The sequence below is a fragment of the Pipistrellus hanaki genome (assembly GCF_964339955.1).
Source record: "Pipistrellus hanaki genome assembly, chromosome: 1".
NCBI lineage: Eukaryota > Metazoa > Chordata > Mammalia > Chiroptera > Vespertilionidae > Pipistrellus > Pipistrellus hanaki.
This window is the reverse complement of record NC_140503.1, coordinates 202575123-202597314: the sequence shown is the minus strand read 5'-3', so window position 1 is coordinate 202597314 and position 22192 is coordinate 202575123. Positions and strand designations below refer to the sequence as shown.

Sequence of the window (22192 nt, the reverse complement as noted above, 5' to 3'; positions counted from 1 at the left end):
ACTAAAGTTCCATTTAATCATATGCAATTTGTAAAATTTCTCTTCCCAAGTAATCAATTATTCATTTAACAAGTATTTTTATGTCTACCAGATGTTCTTAAAGCTGGGATTCATTGGTGATTAAAAAGTCAAAAATTCTCCACCAACTCAAACTGGGAAAAAGGAGTGATAAGGGGGAAAAAATCAAGTAAGTTTTTATTTGATATTTTCACTTAATAAATGCCACCACATTTTCATGTCATTTTGCTTACTATGGCACAAATGAGGCACTCAAATATTTGAGAGAAAAATGTCACTCTGAAAGCAAAGACATTCATTCTCAAAATAACTTTTAGAGTACATCCCAAATAAGTTAAAAATTGTTAATAACTAGAAGCCTGGTGCACGAAATTCATGCAGGGTAGGGTCCCGAGGCCTAGTTTCCTTGCCTCCCCCTTTACTCGCTCCCTCAGCACCCTGCTGCCACTGCTGGTTGCCCACCATTTTTCACGCCATCCCCTAGTGGTCAGTGCATGTCATAGCAAGCAAACTCCTGAGCAGACAATATGCATATTAGCTTTTTATATATATAGATTCTCTTTCTTCACATTATCACTCTGAAATTCATAGGCATTTCTTCACTTACAGCCTACCTTTTTCTAAAAACAACTCATAATTGTATCTTGCTTGGTGTAGTGCTTTTTCTATTTCTTTAAATCTAAAACACTTTAATTTTGGTCTAACTGCCTCTTTTTTTTTTTTTTAATATATTTTATTGATTTTGTACAGAGAGGAAGGGAGAGAGATAGAGAGTTAGAAACATCGATGTGAGAGAGTCATCGATCAGCTGCCTCTTGCACACCCTCTACTGGGGATGTGCCCACAACCAAGGTACATGCCCCTGACCGGAATCGAACCCGGGACCCTTCAGTCCCCAAGCCGATGCTCTATCCATTGAGCCAAACCGGTTTCGGCTTAACTGCCTCTTTTAAAAAAAATAAATATTTATTGTTCAGATTATTACAATTGTTCCTCTATTTTCCCCCCATAGCTCCCAGCCACCTGGTTCCCACTCCACCCTCTGTCCTTACCGTCTCCCCCCACCCCCCCGATCTTCATCCATATGTGTATGATTTTTTTCCAGTCTCTTCTTGCATCCCAAACCCCTTCCCCCAGAGAATTGTCAGCCTACTCCCTTTCTATGCCCCTAATTCTACTATATTCACCAGGTTATTCTGTTCCTCATAATTTTTAGATTCACTTGATATATATTTGTTGCTCATAATTTTTATCTTTACCTTTTTTTTCTTCTTTTTCCACTTCTTAAAGAATACCTTTCAGCATTTCATATGGTACTAGTTTGGCATGGAACTCCTTTAGCTTCTTCTTATGTGTGAAGCCCTTTATCTGGCCTTCAATTCTGAATGATAGCTTTGCTGGGTAGAGTAATCTTGGTAGTAGGTTCTTGCTATTCATCACTTTGAATATTTCTTACCCCTCTCGTCTGGCCTGCATAGTTTCTGATGAGAAATTAGCTGACAATCGTATGGGTGCTCCCTTGTAGGTAATTAACTGTTTCTCTCTTGCTGCTTTTAATATTCTCTTTTTGTCTTTTGTTTTTGGCATTTTAATTATGATGTGTCTTGGTGTGTTCCTCTTTGGATTCCTTTTGTTTGGGGTTCTGTGTGATTCCTGGATTTGTAAGTCTATTTCTTTCACCAGGTGGGGGGCGAGGGCGGGGGGGGGGGAGTTTTCTGTCATTATTTCTTCCAAAAGGTTTTCAGTATCTTGCTGTCTCTCTTCTTCTGGCACCCCCATAATTAGGATGTTGGTGCTCTTGAAGTTGTCCCAGAGGCTCCTTACACTATCTTCAACATTTTGGATTTTTTTTTTTCTTTTTTCTTTTCCGGTTGGGTGTGTTTTGCTTCTTTGTATTTCAAATCTTTGACTTGATTCTTGCGATCCTCTAGTCTGCTGCTGGATCTCTGTATATTATTTTTTATTTCAGTCAGTATTTGCTTAATTTCTAGTTGGTCCTTTTTTATATCCTCGAGGGTCTCGCTAAATTTATTGGCCTTTTCTAGAAAATTCTGAAAAACCTTATAACCAAGGTTTTGAACTCTATATCCAGTTATTTGCTTTCCTCCATTTCTTTCATTTGTGACCTGTTTCTGTTTCCGCATTTTGGCTGCTTCCCTGGGTTGATAGAGTGGCTTTGTGTGCTAGGTGTCCTATAGGGCCCAGTGGCTCAGCCTTCCCAGTTTCCTGAGGTGGACACTCTTGGTGCACCCCTTTGTAGACTGCGTGCACAATCTTGTTGTAGTTAAGCCTTGACTGTTGTTGGTATGCATCACTAGGAGGAATTGCCCTCCAGGCCACTTGGCTTTGAGGATCAGCTGTGTCTACAGTGAGAGAGCTTCTGTGCTGGAGACACCTTATGAAATAAGACTTGCAAAAGCCTCTGTGCTCAGCTTCGATGGGGCAGCGTCTCAAGGCAGAGCAGACTGCAATGTCTTCCCGTCAGCCCTATCCTAAGAGGCCCCTGGGTTTCAGTGTTCCATGGTAATTGCTGCAAGCACCTCTGAGAGAAAGCCGTCCTCGAGTTTCAACTGCTGGCAGACAGTCCAGTTTCTCCCCAAATAAGTCTGGGTCCCCAGAGTCTCACCTGGAACTGGTGTTCAGAGCAGTTAGCTTTTGTCTTCCTCTCAATTGAGGAAGCCAGCCATGTACTTAGTTGCCAGCCCTCTCCGCATGCGTCCTTCCATACCTCTGCCTTCTGTAGCTCCTCTGAGTGTCAGCGTGCTTTTCTCTTCCCTTCTAGTTGTAGAATTTCCACTCAGCCAGCCTTCTTGTGGTTCTGGATGATGTCTGTTTTGTCTTATAGTTGTAGTTTTGAAACTGTTGTGCGAGGCAGTAGTTTAGGTGTTTACCTTTGCCGCCATCTTGGTTTCTCCTCACAATTGCCTCTTTCTTAAGTGTCTTTTCTGTGAGCAGATGTCAAATATATTTTCTATTTTTACTTAAGGGTTGCAGTACCTCTATTAATAAAGGTGTCTCTCCTACAAGCTTTTGTAATCTCCATAATCTCTACACATATGGAACTACTGGTTATCTACTGGCATCATGGATGCTGTTAAACACCCTACAATGCACAGGACAACTCCTCAAAACAAAGAACTGCTGAGCCTAAAATGTCAATAGTGCCCAGATTAATTCAAAAGTCAGTATTAAGGAAATAGATCAAATGTCTGAATAGGTGTTAAATAAAAGAAAACACAAAGGCCAAAACCGGTTTGGCTCAGTGGATAGAGCGTCGGTCTGCAGACTGAAAGGTCCCAGGTTCGATTCCGGTCAAGGGTATGTACACTGGTTGTGGGCACATCCCCAGTAGGGGGTGTGCAAGAGGCAGCTGATTGATGTCTCTCTCTCTCATCGGTGTTTCTAGCTCTCTATCCCTCTCCCTTCCTCTCTGTGAAAAATCAATAAAATATATTTAAAGAAAAAAAAAAAAAAGGAAATACAAAGAATACCTTAATTATATACCTTTCTCTCTAAATATACTTACCTAACAAGTGGAAACCAAATTGGTCATCAAGAATTACTGAGGAAAAGCACATGTGTAAGATAAATGGTTACCCTGTTCAAAACTTAAACACAATTGATTTGATATTAGGATAATTATTTCACTGTGTTTAAATGCTTCTAGGTACTATAGGAAACCAGATATATATATAATTCCGGTGCCTGAATCAGATTTTACTCTTGACTTCATAGGCACAAATTCAGAAAATAGAGTATGACCAGGCTGTGTTTATATTATTTCCCTTTATCTTTTACTAAGTTTACTCTTATAAGGCTATACTATGGCAATGTTCATATTTTATAGCATTGATTTTTAAGCAAGTCTAATGAATAAACCAACTAGGTTTATATACAAACCAGAGGACCTGAACTGGTAGGGCCCCTATCGGCTGCTAGCGGGGTACTCCCTCCATTTCCCCGGCAGCCTGCTACTGTCACTGGCCAGGGCCTTCATCTATTCCCCCACCCATCTCCTGGCAGAACTCCAGGAAGAACTCCGGTCGAGGGGACAATTTGCATACTATGCTTTTATTATATAGAGTAAAAAGACACAAGAAGGAGTAATTAATATGTTTTAGGGAGAAAACATACTAGTATTAATACAAGCTTTGTTAAGCATTTAAAATTAAATGGAAAAACTCAATATGCAATTTCTTTGAAAGACACCTATTAGACAAAGTATATCTGACTCTTACACTGAAATAATTTATAGAATGGGATTGGCAAATGATATGTAAGAATTTCAATTCCATCTGTCATGATTTACTCCGTTAAGATGTACATTATATTACTTGGTAAATTTGTTAGAAGTTTGATATAATCAGTTTATAAATGGAAAAAAGTTTTATAATTCCAAACTATAAATTTATTACCTTAAAGATTCACCTCTATTGAACATTATTTTCAGAAGTACAGAAGCCTCTGATTACCAAGGCTCTTATAATGGACATTGGAATCATTGTTCTTTTTAAAAAAAGCTTTATTTATTTATTTTCATTTATTTATTTGTTAATCCTCACCCGAGAAAACACATTAATTGGATGCCTCCTGCCCAAGCCCTTACTAGGAAAGGGTGGGGGAGGAGCCCACAACCAAGGTACATGTCCTTGATGGGAATTGAACTCGGGGCCCTTCGGCCTATAAGCCAATGCTCTATTAACTAAGCCAAACCAGGTAGGGCTAGAATCAATGTTCTAATCAACTTTCACTATCTAAAATAGCATAAAAATATATTAATTCTGCTTAAAATTCCCCACTGGGTCTCCACTGTTTATAGCAGGTTCTAAGATAGCATACACAGCTATCTGAACTAGCCCTTGCCTATTCTCCAACCTCATTTTACATGACTTCATAAGTAAATTGCATGCCACTTACAAGAACAATTAAATCATTACACTATTTACACATCTGAGCTTTCTTTGTTCACAGTCAAGTGTCACATCTTCCAAACTAACCTAAAACATTGTCTTTCAGCTTTCCAACTAGCTGAGTAATTAACCATATTAAGTAGCAGTTTGTTCATGTGTAAAATACACAGATCTGGTATACAACAAGTGCTATCTGAATGGCATCAAAAAGACTTTTCCAATCTCATTTGACAGAATTCATTGTTATCAGCATCACATTCTCCAAGTATGTTTACATCCTAATTTAAGATTTTCTTTTTTCCTCTCCCCTCTCCTTTCTCTTGTTCCCTTTTGATTGAGGAGAGGGAGCTAGAATGTTTAGTTACTCAACAACAGATTATTATTGCTTCTGTATTATCCCTAAGACTTGTCATAGTGATTCTCCTAATAAATGTGGTTGAATTTCATGGCCTGACAGGATTTAGCTAAAGGGAGAGAGGGACCATCTTTTCCCAAAAAAGAGGTAGAAGAATTTTTAAATAATAAGAAAGATGACTAATGTAAAAATGAGCGTTTATGGGAAGTGAGAATACTTTAGAAAAGACTAAAATAGGTGACAAAGTGTTCATATGGTCAAAAACATTTTTGTTAAACTCCTACCTGATCCTCATAGTTTAGCGAGGAAGAAAGATAAGCTCAAGAAATATTATATGGAATGCCTGAGATGAGCAAGAATGGAGAGATTAAGCCTAAGAGACAGTGGGAAAAATAAGATGGTAGAAGGTACATTCTTATTATTTAATTGGAGGGTAGGAGCAGGCACGAATATTAATACAGGCATAGTGTTAAAGCAAAGATGAATATGTTAATTTCAGAGAAGACAAATCCATAATAAAAAAGGCTAATATTAAAAAAGAAAACACTCTGATAAATTAAATTATCTCAAGTATAAATTAAGTATGAGATAACTTGTAAAAGTGACCAGTTTGGAAAGCACAAGAAACTCAAAAGCACAATATACTATAAGCTCTGGCCTGGTATCTCAGTTGGTTGTCCTGATATATCAAGGTTGTGGGTTCAATTCTTGGTCAGGAACATACAAGAATCAACCAATGGACACATAAATAAGTAGAATAACAAACTGATGTCCTCTCCCTCCCTCTCTGCTCTCTAAAATCAATCAATATCAGATAATAATTTAATTAAAAAAATGTAAAAAAATAAAATAAAATAAAATCAATCAATAAAAAAATTGTTAAAGTACAACATACTATAAACTCTGGCTTATTTCAGTGGCTTAACTCTACCTTAATTCAGTGACTTAATTATATAAAGGGAAGTTTTTATAAAGCCACAATGAGCAAGGAGGAGAATCTATGTTTCTTGAAATCTCACTTTTGATAGTTTATTGTTCATAAAATTTCCTTTTGGGCTCCAAATCTTTTGGCTATTTCCAAAAATTTAAGACCACTCTCAAAGGACAAATGAGAGAGGGGGGCGGGGGGGGGGGGAGGAAAGGAGAGAGAGAGAGAGAGAGAGAGAGAGAGAGAGAGAGAGAGAGAGAGAGAGAAACAGATTGGTTTCTTTATGCGCCCTAATAGGGGATGGAACCAGCAACCTAGGTATGTGCCCTGATCAGAAATTGAGCCCACAGCCTTTTGGTGTATGGGGCAATGGTCCAAACAGTTGAGCCACCTGGCCAGGGCACTAATCCATTTTAAAGTAACTAACTCTGCACATCTAACTAAAGAGAATAAAATAAAGGCAGAAAGCAATTAAGTATATTAACCAATTTCCATTATACAGGGATGGACAAAAGTAGGTTTATAGTTATGAGTACATGAAACAGAGTTTACTCATATTATTATTTATTGTACTATTTTCCATACAAACATCTATACACCTAACTTTTGTCCATTCATATATATATCTTTTGTCCATTCATATATATATATATATATATATATATATATATATATATATAGCAATGAAAGAGTAAATGTATTACAAAACTCATTCGCTTAACATTTAAATACACAGGGTGTGCCACGGTGACAAGGAAGGAGAAAAGATGATTTTATCTTTACAGACACACACACACACACACACACACACACACTTAACTTTGTGGAAAATATAGGATAAAAGTTTATGACAGAAGAAGAGAATGACATCAGTGCATACAGAATCCAAATCCAAACCTGGAGAGATTAGGAAAGTTTTCCTGCAAAAAGTGAAATTTAGTTAGCTAAAATAAGGCTGAAAAATGTTCCAGTAGTTAAATTATAAGAAAAAATGTATAATGTATAAGAATGTCAACTGTATTATTTATAATAAACTGGAAATAACTCATATATCTTTCAAAACAATATTTTAAAAAAGGTATTATATATTTACATATTAGAATATTAGAAAGCAATGATATATCTATCATTCTATATTTTCTAAAATTCAGATTTTCCATGGCATATATTTATTTGGTATGGGTTTTTAATAAACACCCAAGACATAAGTACTACCAAATTATCATGAGTGCTGTCCAGTATAAGATTAATGTGAAAATATTTTTAATAAATTAGTGTTATATGAACAGCAATCAAGTAAGATGAATGATCTAAGGGATTTTGACATATTAGTTATAAGAAGGGAGAGAGGAAGATAAGAGTGGTGGGAAGGGAAAGAAGGAAGAATAGAGAGGGAGAAGAGAAGAGAGAAAGGAAAAAACAAAGAGAGAAAGAATAGGCTTCTGGAGACTAGAGCTCAACTTCTTTTGCTTAAAACCATACCATATTCAACCCAAAATTGCTTATATTAAACCTAAATGCAAGCAGTAAAATATCATGATCAAATATATACATATATCGGGTCTAGTAATAATTAATGTCGTTTTTAAACATTCGCTTAAAATCTTGCTTGGCGTTGACTTGTATTGACAGAACCTTCAAACACGTGGTATCTACAGAACGTGTGAAGTGCAATTAACAAGTTTTGCTTGAAAAAGTTTGTGTTTGGTTTGGTTTTTGTTGCAGAACTAGGGCTAAGAAGATGGCGGATGAAGAGCATATTCGGCACTGCATGCTTTACGAGTTCCAATTAGGAAGAAAAGCAAGTGAGGCTGCAAAAAACATCTGTAGTGCTCTTGGTCAAGATGCAGTTAGCGCCAGAAAATGCCAGCGTTGGTTTGAGAAATTTCGCGAGGGAAATTTTTCGTTAGATGACAAGAGTGGTCGAGGCCGTGTGTCCAATTTTGATCAAGAAGCTCTTCAAGCTCTTTTGGTGCAAAATCCTCAAATTACCCAACAAGAGCTTGTGACAACTTTAAGTTGTTCACAAAAAACAATTTCCAATCAATTGCGTGCACTTGGCAAAGTCCAAAAGTTTGGAAAATGGGTTCCTCATGAGTTGACCGACAACAACCGTAATCAAAGAGTCACAATTTGCAGTTCGCTCCTCTCTCGTCAAAACCGTTTGCTGTTTTTAGAGCAAATTGTTACCGGAGATGAAGAATGGGTGCTGTATGTTAATTTGAAAAGGCGGCCTCAATGGTTGGACAAAAATGAGGCTTCGCAGCCCACGCCAAAACCTGACTTGCATGCGAAAAAAGTGATGTTGTGTGTTTGGTGGAATTTTAAAGGAATTCTTCATTATGAACTTTTACCATCTAACCAAACCATTACAAGTGCAGTGTATAGTGCCCAATTGGAAAGGTTAACCCAAGCTTTAAGAGAAAAAGAACCCGCGCTGATTAATCGGAAGGGCGTAATTCTTCACCACGATAACGCACGACCGCATACTGCAAGAATCACTGCTGAAAAACTTCGCCAGTTGGAATGGGAAGTTCTCCCTCAACCTGCATATTCTCCTGATATTGCCCCTTCCGATTACCATTTGTTTCGTTCTTTGCAAAACTTTCTTCTTGGAAAAAAATTTAATAATGAAGAATGCCTCAAAAATGCATTGACCGAATTTTTTGCATCAAAATCACAAGAATTTTACAACAGAGGGATTAAAATGCTTCCTGAGCGTTGGGCACAAGTAGTAGAAAACAACGGCAACTATATTGTTGATTAAATTTTGTTGTATTGTTTAAATAAATTCGATTTAAAAAAAGTATTAGAAAACGACATTAATTATTACTAGACCTAATATATACATATATATACATATATACACACACACACACACACACACACACACATATATATATATATGTATGTATGTATATTTATTTTTTCCCTTTAGGGAGAATGGAAGAGAGAGGGAAAGACAGAGAAAAATCAACGTGAGAGAAACATATCCACTGGTTGCCTCTTGCAAGCGCCCAACCAGGGAGGAGCCTGCAACCGAGTGCCCTTGATTGGAATCGAACCCGGGACTCGTGGGTCCACAGGCTGATGCTCCATCCACTGATCCATCCCTGCTAGGGCAATCATCATAATATTTTTCACAACTCTGGCATAAATTCACAACTACTGCAACAAAATGTGTAATCTGGGCTCATTCATGTTATTAGATCATAGAATGGATTACAGCATTCAGACAACCAACAAAATTTTTGTTCCAATTGAAAACTTTAATATCAAACACTAGGTCACAACTTGTAATACTGTTAAAGCTGGATCACATGAATATGGAGATTCATTATGCTTTCTTCCATATTTGTACATATTTGGAATTTGCCATAATGGATTTTACAAATTGTGTCCAGTTTTTCAGTCTCCCAGGAAAGCTAATGTTGATTTCCATAAAGAGTAATCAGGGTTTGCATAGGGTTGGTATAAAACAGAAAACTGAAACACTAAATTCATTGGATACATTGGGTAAAGAGGCATTCCTATGAACCTCCCCACTTAAAAACAAGCTAACAAAAATGTCACCTGAATCCCAATTAAACATCAGAGTAGCGTTAATTCCTCCAACTTTGTTCTTTTTCAAGATCACTGTTGCTATTCGGGGTTCCATATAAAATTTTGGAATATGTGTTCTAGTTCTGTGAAATACGTCCCTGGTATTTTGATAGGAATTGTGCTGAATCTATAGATTGCTTTGGGTATTATGGACATTTTAATGATGTTAATTCTTCCTGTCCACAAACACAGAATATGCTTTCACTTATTTGTATCTTCTTCAGTTTCTTATAATTTTCAGAGTACAGGTCTCTTATATCCTTGTTAAGTTTATTCCTAGGTATGTTTGTTATTCTTGTTGCAGCAATTGTAAATGAGGTCATTTTTTTTAGTTTCCCTTTCTCATAGTTCATTACAGGTATATAAAAATGCAACTAGTTTCTGGATATTTATTTTGAATCCTGCTACTATAATGAATGCATTTATCAGTTCTAGTAGTTTTTGATGGAGTCTTCAGGTTTCTCTAATAGATAGCATCAAGTTATCGGCAACGAGTTTTACTTCTTCCTTTACAATTTGGATGCCTCATTTATTCTTATTAGCTAAAGATAGTCTATTCAATAAAGCGTATTGGGAAAATTGGACAAGTACATACAAAAAAAAAACAAACTAGTCCATCTTCCTATATGTACACAAGAATAAATTAAAAATGGATTAAAGACTTAAATGTTAGACTTGAAACCATAAAAATCCTAGAAGAAAACATAAGTAGTAAAATCTCAGACATTTCTCATAGCAATAGTTTTTTTTCCAATATCCCCACGGGCAAGGGAAACAAAAGAAAAAACAAACAAATGGGACTAGTACATCAAACTAAAGTTTTTTTCACAGCAAAAGAAATCATCAATGAAATGAAAAGATAATCCACTATATGGGAATACATATTTGCCAATGATGCATCTGATAAGGGTTAATATCCAACACTTATAAAGAACTTATAAAACTCAACACCAAATAAACAACCAATCCAATTAAAAAATGGACAGAGGACATGAAAAGACACTTCTCCAAAGAGGACATAGAGATAGCTAATAGTATATAAAATGATGCTCAATGTCACTAATCATCAGAGAAATGCAAATTAAAAATCACACGTGTTAGGATGGTTATCATCAATAAATCGGCAAACAAATGTTGGCAAGGATGCAAAGAAAAGGGAACCCCTGTGCATTGTTGGTGGGAATGCAGATTATGGGAAACAGTATGGAGTTACCTCAAAAAATTAAAAATAGAATTCCCATCTGACCCAGGGATTCCACTTCTGGGAAGATATCTAAAGAAACCCAAAACACTAATTCAAAGGAATGTTATGCACCCCTACGTTTGTTGCAGCATTATTTAAAACTAGAGGCCTGGTGCATAAAATTCAGCCCAGCAGCACCCTCTCATAGTTCAGGAGTCCTTGGGGGATGTGGGCCTAAGCTGGCAATCAGATATCCTGAGCACTGCTCCTGCGTTGAGCGTCTGCCCCCTGGTGGTCAGTGTGTGTCATAGTGACCGATCATTCCACCATTCAGTCTATTTGCATATTAGCTGTTTATAATATAGGATAGCCAAGATTTGGAAGCAACCCAAGCATCCATCAGTAAATGAGTAAATAAGACAGCTATAATACATTTATACAATGTAATATTACTCAGCTATGAAAAGGAAGAAAAATTTACCCTTTGTAATGGCATAGATGGACCTGAAGAACACTATGCTAAGTAAAATATGCCAAAGACAAAATTGATCCAACAAGCAAAATAGAGACAGACTCATAGAGAGCAGGCAGACAGCTCTGGTGGGGACGCGGGGGTGGGTGAGGAATGGTGTGGTGGGACTGAGCAAAACAAACAAACAAACAAAAAAACACACACACATAAAGCCTCATGGACATAAACAGTGTGGTGATTGTTGGAGGATGGTGAAGGTGAAAGAAGGTATAGGGGGGAAAATGATGATGGAGAAAAAATTAAGTAAATAATAAATAAATACCAGAATAAAGACTAATTCCTTAGGACAATATATTTTTCTAAAAGTTCACAACTTTGCCTTAAGCCAATAATTAAAAAAAACAAAAAAACACCACAAACAATGTTAGTATATTTTCTTACATATGCTTTTGTCTCTGATGCAAAAGGAAGTCATTGCTGGATTGAGAGTGGAGCAAATATGTCATCAGATTTTTGTTTGTAGCACAAAAGACTAAATTAAAGAAAAATCAGAGCATAAAAGGGGAAATCATGAAAATTTTTGCAGTCCTCCTGTGAAAAAACAAACAAACAAACAAAAAACAGCCAGACTAGAGTGGAAATGAAGGAAAAGAATGGACTTAAGATATATGTGGAAGCATAACCAATAATAATTGGTGGCTGGGTATAAGAGATGAGAAGGAAGGTAAATGAAAGGTAACTTCTATTTCTCTGACTTGTGAAACTAGTTGTACTGAGATGAAGAACACCATAGGAACAGATTTGGTATTTGGTAGAAGGAAATCAAGAATTCATTCTTAGATATATTAATATTTAGGATATCTGAAAGACATACAAATAAGTGGAAAGAGATCAAGTAAATCAAATATCGAGAGAGGCTAGTGACTGGAAGGAGATAGAGAAAAATAAAGATCAAGGAAGTGTTTGGGTTTTGTTTAAAGACAGAATCATATGTCAAATCTATAGGAATCTAAAACCTAACCCTAACTCTAACCACCCTCCCCCCACCCCCAGGTAATAAAATGTGTGTTTTTTAATGTTTTTATTAATTTTAGACAAAGAGGAAAGGAGTGGGAGAAACAGAAACATTGATGAGAAACATCAATATTGATAGGCTGCCTCCTGCATGCCCCCCAGCACATGCCCTGACTGAAATGAAACCAGTGACCTCCTGGTGCAAGGGAAGATGCTCAACCACTGAGCCACACAGGCCAGATCATAGAAAATGTGTTTCAACTATTATTGGTAAGGCTCTGAACAACAACAGGCTATTTGTAGATAACTTTTTGGGGAGTCAAAATTTATGTAGATTTTGGACTGCACAAAGGGTCAGCACTCCTAACCCCCAAATTGTTAAAAGGCTAACTGTATATAGGTCCACAAATTTATTTCTATATTTCTGTATCTTTCTCTACAGATAAAATGAAAATCAGGATTTCACACTAATACCTCCAATTTCTAACCCAACAGTATAGAGAGCATTTAAATTGTCTCCATTTTCATATTTATATCACTTCTCAGTGGAAAGCATGGTTCCCATTATTCTTAATATTTGTTCATTTGACCAGTCTCCCTGTTGTAACCAATCTCACATGTGGCTGCCTTCCCCTCTCCACAGAGATGCTCTCTTTTTCCCCTCCCTGACTGGCCCAACACTTTCACGCCTCTTCCACGAGTATAACCTTCTCACTTTGTTCAGGTCTTTATTCCTCATGCTTGGCACCCCTCCTACAAGAATACTCTTCTCATCCTGCTCAAGCTCTAACATCTCATACTGAGCTGACCATTCAATAGATACTTTCTTCTTCCCACCCCTAGGCTCTGAATCTTGTATTAGAATGCTTCCATGCATGGATTCCGTCCTCACCCCAGTATATCCACTTACGTTTTTTTCTTTTTTACTGGAACACAACCATGCTCATTCATTTATGTAATGCTTACATCCTACAATAGAGACCACGTGGCCTTCAAGTCTAAAATATTTATTATCCAGCCCTTACAAAAAAGAGTTTGCCAAGCCCTACTTTCACACAGGCTTTTGTAGCCTAGCAATTTCAAATCCTTCAAATCAAAATTAAATGCTCCCTCCTCTGCCTTTTCATTATACCAACTCTAATGCTTACCATCCCCAATAACTGTAAGCTCTTTAAAAGCAAAGTCTAAACCCTATTCCTAATGTAGACAATTTTTTTTTGTACAATCCTCAGTTCCCACCTTTCCCAACACTTAGCACATTCTTGGGATAAGCATTTTAGAAGAAACTCCTGCCCTTTTTCTCTACCCCTTATTCAGTCCTCCCAAAGAAAAGATGTATGACTAATACTGGCAACATCCTGATAGTGGGATGGATTAATGTTTTCAAGGTTATTTTTCATGCATGACCTCCTGCTTGCTTTGTCTAGTTATACCTACCAATAAGTAAATCGCATGGTAAACTCACCAGGGTAGAACTTATTTTACCTGTGTTTCAGAAGAGGCCTACAGCTTCAGCTGCTCTGTCTTTGATAGACTGGTAAATTCATTCCAGGGGGATAGGAAGTAAAGAAGTCCAATGTCTAATTCTGGTCTCAGTCCAAGTCAAGTTCTTTAATACAAACTTGTCATTTAGAAAACTAGTATTTTTTAACCAAGCTCACAGACACAAAGAACATATTGGTGGTTGCCAGATGTAGGGAATTGGCGGGCAGGTGAAATGGTTCAAAAGGTACAAATGTCTAGTTATAAAATAATTATGTCACGGGAATATAATGTATAGTGTGGTAACAATAGTGAATAATACTGGATTGCATAATTGAAAATTGCTGAGAGAGTAAATATTAAAAGTCCTCATGAAAAACACCCAATCAGCTAACACAGTAAACTTAAAATGTCTGATGACTGACAACTGTAAATTATTTGAAAAAAATAATTCCTTTAAAATGTATAACCCACTAATGCCATACACACCATATCTTAGTGATAAACCTAATAGGGAAAATGTTCTTTGAAGAAAAAGAAGAGATACATTTAAGAGTCCACATTCAGTGATTCAAATCAACCCCATCCTATTATCCATCTAATTTTTCTTTAGAAAAATGTTTTACTGATTTTTTTACAGAAAGGAAGGGAGATGGATAGTTAGAAACATTGATGAGAGAGAAAAATTGATCAGCTGCCTCCTGCATACTTCCTACTGGGGATGTGCCCGAAACCAAGGTACAATACATGCCCTTGACTGGAATCGAACCTGGGACCTTTCAGTCCACAGGCCAACATTCTATCTATACACTGAGGCCAACCAGTCAGGGAGCATCTAATTTTTCTGACTCATTATTTTGTTACTATCAAGTTTCAGATAAGTAAACATGAAATATCATGAATATTGTTGACTCAAAAAACTATTCCTCATATTACCTAGTATTGTAAACGGTATCTCCCATCTAAAAGAAACCCCACAAACATTCCTAGACCCAAGATCCTTTCAGTTACTACTCCATTGATCTATTCTTCCTCAAAATTTAGCTTCTCAAATGAGGAATCTACTACAAATGTCACCTTTATTTATTCACTTAGTTACTTTCTAAGCTATTATAATAAGGCTTCCGTATCCCCACCACTCTACTGAAATTTAGTCAAGATCACCTAGAATCTCCATGTTGCAAAAAAAAACACAAAAAACGAACACTATACACTTCCCTGTTTCATGGTGACACCTCATCAACATATAACAATTCCTCCTTATTATAACACTATGGGCCCAGTACACAAATTCACACACCTTGAAAGAAACTGTGGGCTGCGAGGCTGTGGGGGCACCGGGGCAGGTCTCGGCTCATTGGCAATCCCCCTAGATCCGCCCCCCCATCTCGTCTGCCAGCAGCCCTGCTCCCACCGCTGCTGCTCCCACATGCTGATGTGTCGGTACCACTTGCACCACTGATGGGATGACAGCACAGAGCGATTGGGGCTGGTGGCTGCAGTGGGTGCTAGCAGCGGCTGCTGCCCCAATCGCCCCTCAGGAGCAGGGGTAAGTGGAGAAACCCGCAGGGGCGATTGGGGATGGCTGCCACCACTTGCACCTGATGGCAGCACCAAACTGATGGTGCCAAGCTATTGGGACTGGTGCCAAGTGCTGGCAGCAGATTTGAGCAGTGGCTCCAAGGCCAGCTGCGAGTGTGAGCAGGGCCAGTGCTGGCAGTGGGTGTGAGCAGCAGCTCCAGTACTGGCAGAGGTTGTGAGTGGGGTCATCACCAGCAGCAGGTGCAAGAGGAGGCTGCCAGCCCGATTGCCCCTCAGGAGCAAGGGGAGGTGGAAAAGCCCTGAGGGGCCATCAGGGCCAGCAGCCACTGCTCACACTGGCTGACAGTGCTGAGTGATTGGGGCCAGAACGAGGCGCCGGCAGCGGCACAAGCTGGGACAGTGCCAGCAGCGGGTGCGAATACTGGGTGGGATCATGGCACATGGGAGCAAAGAATTTTCAGGAATCACCATAGGCTCACCCCGATGACAGTGACAAACACCCTGCCTTGGTCTGGCACTCCTGCTCACCAGCTCCACCATCCCAGCGCATGCCCTCTGTTGGTCAGAGCACATCATAGCAACTGGCTGTTCGGTTGTTCCGCCATTCGGTCTATTTGCATATTAGCCTTTTATTACACAGGATATTTCTCTCTTCTTAGATGTGGAGATACTACTCTCCCCTGCTCTTCTATTTAGCCAATAGACTTATTTTCCAGTGGAAAAGTTCAGTGGCCTTACTGAGTAGTTTTCTACTTAGCCAATAGGCATATTTTCCAGTGTAAAGGTTCAGCAGCCTTACTCATCCTTTGCCCCCAAAATGTTAAGATTACTTAAAGCATGGAACTTTACTTCTCTCATACTATCTTCTACCCCTGTGTGATCTTATTTATTTCCATGGATTTAAACATCATCATGTTGATAATGCCCTTACTTATATATTCAGCAGAGAAACCACAACTATGTATTACAGCACCTTCCATTAAAAACAAAATGTAGTGAACACATGAGGACCAATATCATCCTAATTTTAGATTTCCATCTGTGGAAGGTGAAGTGACTAGTGCCTAAGGTTATGATGGTGGAGGTTAATAAAGGAACTGTGCTCTTCCAATTCTTCATTCTTTCTACCATTTAGTCCCTTATTTAAATACTAGGGGCCCAGTGCATGAAATTCATGCAGTTTGGGTGGGGTCCCCTTAGCCCGGCCTGGGAGCCCTTGGGGGATGTCCAACTGCCAGCTTAGGTGGGGGCAGGCCTAAGTTGGCAGTTGGACATCCTTAGTGCTGCTGAAGTGGGAAAGGCTCCTGCCACCACCACTGCATTCACTAGCCATAAGCCCGGCTCAGGGCTTCTGGCTGAGCAGTGCTCCCCTTGTGGAAGCATACTGACCATCAGGGGGAAGCTCCTGCATTGAATGTTGCCCCCTGGTGGTCAGTGCTTGTCACTGCAACTGGTCGTTCCAACATTAAGTCGATTTACATATTAGCTTTTATTAAATAGGATGAAGTCTATTGGACAAAGTTACTTCTTATCTACACACACCATACACATATCTATCAGAAGATAATTGGATTTGAATGGAGAAAAAAATCTCAAACTTGTTTTTCAATAAATACTTAAGAAAAGACTCCAGATTACTACTGAATTGTAAAGGTGAGTATGTAGGATAGGAGATATGACTAAAAAGATACTAAAAAATGTGGGGCAATGGGTGTAATAGAGAAGTAAAAGTAGATGCAAATGGTTGGGCTGTCTAAAGAAGAAACTAGAAAAACAAATACGAAAGAGTAAACTATGATCAACTAATTGAAAATGGTTAGTAGCCTTACTTGATGAAAAAGAACAAATGGGAGATAGTATTGCTTTGTAAACTATAAAATCAAAGCAGCTATTTTCAAATAATGATTTAATGTAGGGTTATAAGCTAGACTGAAAGACAGTAAAACTAGCAATGCAGATACTGATATACACCAGAATCTTACCTGAATCTGCTCAAGTGCACTTACTCTATTAGAAAAACTGAATCCAGGAGATATTTTAAAGAAAGTAATAATATTTGCATTTGTAACAATACTTTCTTTAAAATAATGTGGCAACAATATTAGGGTAAAGAAAGAAAAAGAAACAAAGTTAAGCAAGCAGGACAGGGTTGTTGCCAATTAGGAAAAACTATGAATGGCAAGGAAAGGAAATAAGATGTTTAGAAAAGTGATTCCGCTCTGGACAGTGTGACTCAGTGGTTGAGCGTCAACCTATGAACCAGGAAGTCACGGTTCCATTCCTGGGCAGGGCACACACAGGAGACAGCTCATTGATGATTCTCTGTTATCACTGATGTTTCTCTTTCTCTCTTCTCTTTTCCTCTCTCTGAAGTCAATAACATTAAAAAAAAAAAAAAAAAAAGGCAATTCCTCATAAGTTTTATTTTCTAGAAAACACAAAAAATCTGAAAGCAACATTTTTATTTAGCTTTAGTTAAAGACAAAGTGCCATTATTCAAATACAAATATGATATTGTTACCTTAGTTTCCTAATGGAAGCAGTAGGTTGGTCTGAGCCTATTCACATTCTCCTATCTATATTCTGTGGTGGGGAAAAAAACAACAACCCTTTTGAATGAATTATTTGATAATACGGTACATTCAAACCCAGTATGGATTCTCATGATACAAAAATTAAAAGGGTCTCCAAAATGTTGAATCTATGAATTTGATGCTCAAACCCACTGTTATCTATCACCCATGAATGCTGGCCATTTGATAAGGATTACTATCAAAAAAGAAACTCCACACATAAAAAATGTAGGTTATTGTAATAGAAAGACTGGACTTACTAGTAAGGAAAAAGAAATTACATATCCATATATCAGAATGCCTGTGTTGCTCCTCCCAGGACAGCACTGTGATAGAACCACCAGGGTTTACAGTCATACAAGACAGGGGAACGGGGGGGGGGGGGGGGGGGGGGGGGGGGGGCAATGGAAAGATAGGTACACATATAATACCTTAATAATAATAATAATAAAGACAGGGGAACATACAGGATACAATAAACACCAACTTGTCACTGCGAAGCCAAACAGGAAGGTGTGCATGCATGTAGTCAGCCAAGGAAAGTAGCATGGGCATGAAGAGACAGCTCCACGCAGAAAGGATGCTATATTATGCTCCAACCAGCCTGTAGCCCGAATCTAATTTAAAACACAAAATTCACACAGGTGGCAGAATTTTACACTTCCAAGTATAAAATAATTCAGGAGTACTCAGAATTTTAAATCTTGCATGCAAAATTCATTGATAACTTATTTTACAGAGATATTTGGAGATATCTATCTATCTATCTATCTATCTATCTATCTATCTTAACCATCCAACTACTTCTAAGTCCATTTGTCTAATGCATGCTATTAGGCATTGTCATAGTTTATATCTTTTTAAGTGGATAAAAAACCTGCCAATGCTTGAACAAATAGTTGAATAGCCAGGGTTTTAGGGTAGTTGGCCCACCATACCAGTCCTTACCAAATCCAGATTTCTAAGTGAATTCACTCTTTTGGGATTTATATTGCAACAGTAACTGATGAGCTAGATAGACATTAGTGGAAAGTCAAAAAGGAAAAAGCCAGCAGCAGTCAGAAAGAGGTATTAGGTTGATTATATACAATAGAATTTTATTTATGGCCTATTCAACGTCTAGGAAGTACTCTTATATAACTTCTTCAGAGGTTTTTTTTAAAAAAGGGAAATGAACATTCTCTGACATTGATAACTGCTGATTATAGATGGGCCAGGTAGTTTGGAAAAAAGTCCATTCTATAAACACTTGCGAAGTGCAGATCTCTAAGACAGTTATGATGTTACCAGAAAAATTACTTAGAATGGAAGGCATCAGATGTCTTTTGGTCTCCTATACCAAAAGCTAGGGTTCGGCTAAGTGAAACACTGTGATTCTTAAACTATGATATGACTCTGACACCATAGAAAACAGATCATTCAAGCCCTTACTATCTTTTCCTCTAATATGCCGCATGATCTTTTTATTGTTCATCAGCATTCCCACCAGAAAGAATCTATTGGCAACACTGTAAAGCTCAAACCTGCTAATATCCTGTGTAAATCAACAATAATAGCAAAATTTATGGAATGCTATGCGTAGACACATATTAACTTATATTTCCCCCCAAATTACAAATTGATTACAAAGGAATAAGTGATGACTTTCAAGGAGAAATATGGGGAATAATGCTTTAACCAAATTTTCAAATCTAACAACATGAAGCTCAAGATATGATGTACTAGTATTAAGAAGCACAGAACATCTCTTCAGAGGTATTACTGGCAAAAAAAAAAAAAAAAAAAAAAAAAAAAAAAAAGCACAACCAATTTAATCACGAGAAAATAACAGACAAATTCAAATTGGGAGATATTCTACAAAATAACTATCCTGTACTTTTCAAAAATGTCAAGGTAAAAAATACAAGAGAAGCTGAGAAAGTGTTGCAGATTAAAAGAGACTTAAAGGGATGTGACAACAAAATACAATGCGTGATCCTGGACTAAGGAAAGGAAAGCATATAGATAAAGTAGATAAAATCTGAATATGGATTATGATTGAGATAGTATTATATCAATATTAACTCTCCTGGTTTTAATAACTACATTGTGGTTAGGTAAGCACAATTTCTGTAATTTTAGAAAATATACACTTAAAAATATAGGAGTAAAGAGGTACAATAGCTGCCAACTATCCTCAAATTATTTCAAAAGAAGATAGGATGAATGGATGGATAGAGAGGTAGACAGATAGAATGATATGGATATAAAGCAAGAATGATAAAGCAAACGCAGCGAAGTATAATACAATTAGTGGATGTGGATAAGCATATATGAGTTCCTTGTACTATTCTTCCAACTTTTTGTGTAAGTTTGAAATTATAACAAAATTAAAAGTAAAAAAAATAAAAAAATAATAATAAAAACTTGGCCTATCTCCCAGATCAAATATCCTAACAGACTATATAAGTTCTGATAATATTTAAAATTATATTAATGCATTTCTTTTCTCCTGGACTTTACCGTGTTTTAAATTTTGTAACTTATCAGTTACTAATAATATTGTATATGCCACAAGATTCAGGGCTATATGTTATACCTCAATATTATACCAAGCACTAAGATACTGTTTACTGTATCCAATAAGCACTAAAACATTTGTTAGATGAGTATACTCAAAATTATAGCACAGCATATGATGATTACAGAAAAATAATTAAATTATAAAAAGTACCACTTTGCAAATAGAGGTATTGAGACATAGGATGTTTAGGGAAAGTCTTAAATTATAAAAAAATAATAAATCATAATCATAAATCTAAAGAGATGATTTCCACAAATAGAGAAAAGTAAACTTCATTTTTCCTTATCAAGATACATCTTAGCTAACTACAAGGATGATGAACTTTCTCCCCATAAAAGTAGAATATTATATATATTATAAAAAAGGGAATCAAATTAAAGACTTTAGGAATTGAGATTTAAAACATTACTACTGGGTTAATACTAACTTGTGGTACAACTCAAAGACATTGCTTACAATTTCCTTATCTAAAAACAATGCTTTGGAATAATTTTCTTCCCCAAAGGCAAAAAGGATAATATTTTATAAAAACGATGTCAAGTCGTAAGAGATCTGGACATGCAATACGAATATTTATATATACACATATAGTATATCCACACATACAAATATGCAAAGGAAAGTTTGCAAATGTTTACAAAGTGAAATATTCAATGTAAGCACATTAATAGCAAAAGATAAATTAAAATAAGTACACGAACTACATGTAATCCCAATTCACACTATGAATAGATGCTTTACATTTAGGGTACTGAAAAAATGCAAAACCCAATCAACAAATGTATATCCGGTTTAAAAGAGTTTCATTGTTTATTTAAAAATAACAAGGACAAAAACAAAAGTATGAGATGGATCTTACTAGGTCTCTTGAATAGGACTGGGACTGTGGGGAAAAATTCACAATATAGTTAGAGCCCAGTTAAAAAGTTCCTTTCAAATACAATATAATTATATATTACATTAAAATGTAATATAGAGATTGCATATTAGACATTAACAGCATGAACTCAATTTTCAATGTTTCCCAATCCTATTTCATATCCAAGTATGTAAGGCAGAAAGTCCTTTTTCACATGAAACCCAATTAATTTTCTATTTAATTAAAATTTGACTTTTTTTCAAAATCACATATATTTTTTTTTAGGTACAGAGCATACTTAATGTACCCGAATTAGTGAAAAGATGGGGGGATTAAAAACCTTAAAAGATTCAAAAACTGAAAATTGACCAAAAACATCGTAAAACCACGGCTTGCCGGGGGGGGGGGGGGGGGGGGGGGTGGTGGTTCTTGACACCATAACGTCTCCAGTGAGCCAGTGTTACAATGCCGTTATCCTGATCCTAAATCAACGAACCCAATTTCTAATCAGGTTGTCAGGAGAAGAGATCTTTCCAATAAAAAACGGGTCTATTTTGTATTCTGGAAGCACTAACACTTAGCTTTAAAAATGTTTATATAAAGAATATAAAGAATGCCCTGTGCTTGCTTTTTCTACACTTTTTTTTTTAAAGAACTAAAAAATCACTCACGAGAACGCGATTAACGCTA

At 37.0% G+C, this 22192-nt stretch overlaps 1 protein-coding gene across 13 annotated transcripts in view; it reads right to left on the bottom strand.

The window, feature by feature from the left end:
- LOC311628978 (ligand-dependent nuclear receptor corepressor-like protein) overlaps window positions 1-22192 on the bottom strand; it is a 111392-nt gene that overhangs the window by 86319 nt on the left and 2881 nt on the right. The window contains exon 1 of one of the 13 annotated variants that reach the window (XM_084896660.1): window positions 18029-18210. The exons of the other annotated variants lie outside the window; for them this stretch is intronic. The gene's annotated coding sequence lies outside the window, so the exon portion shown is untranslated. Of the gene's footprint in view, window positions 1-18028; window positions 18211-22192 lie in introns of those variants that run through there. 13 annotated transcript variants of the gene reach the window in all.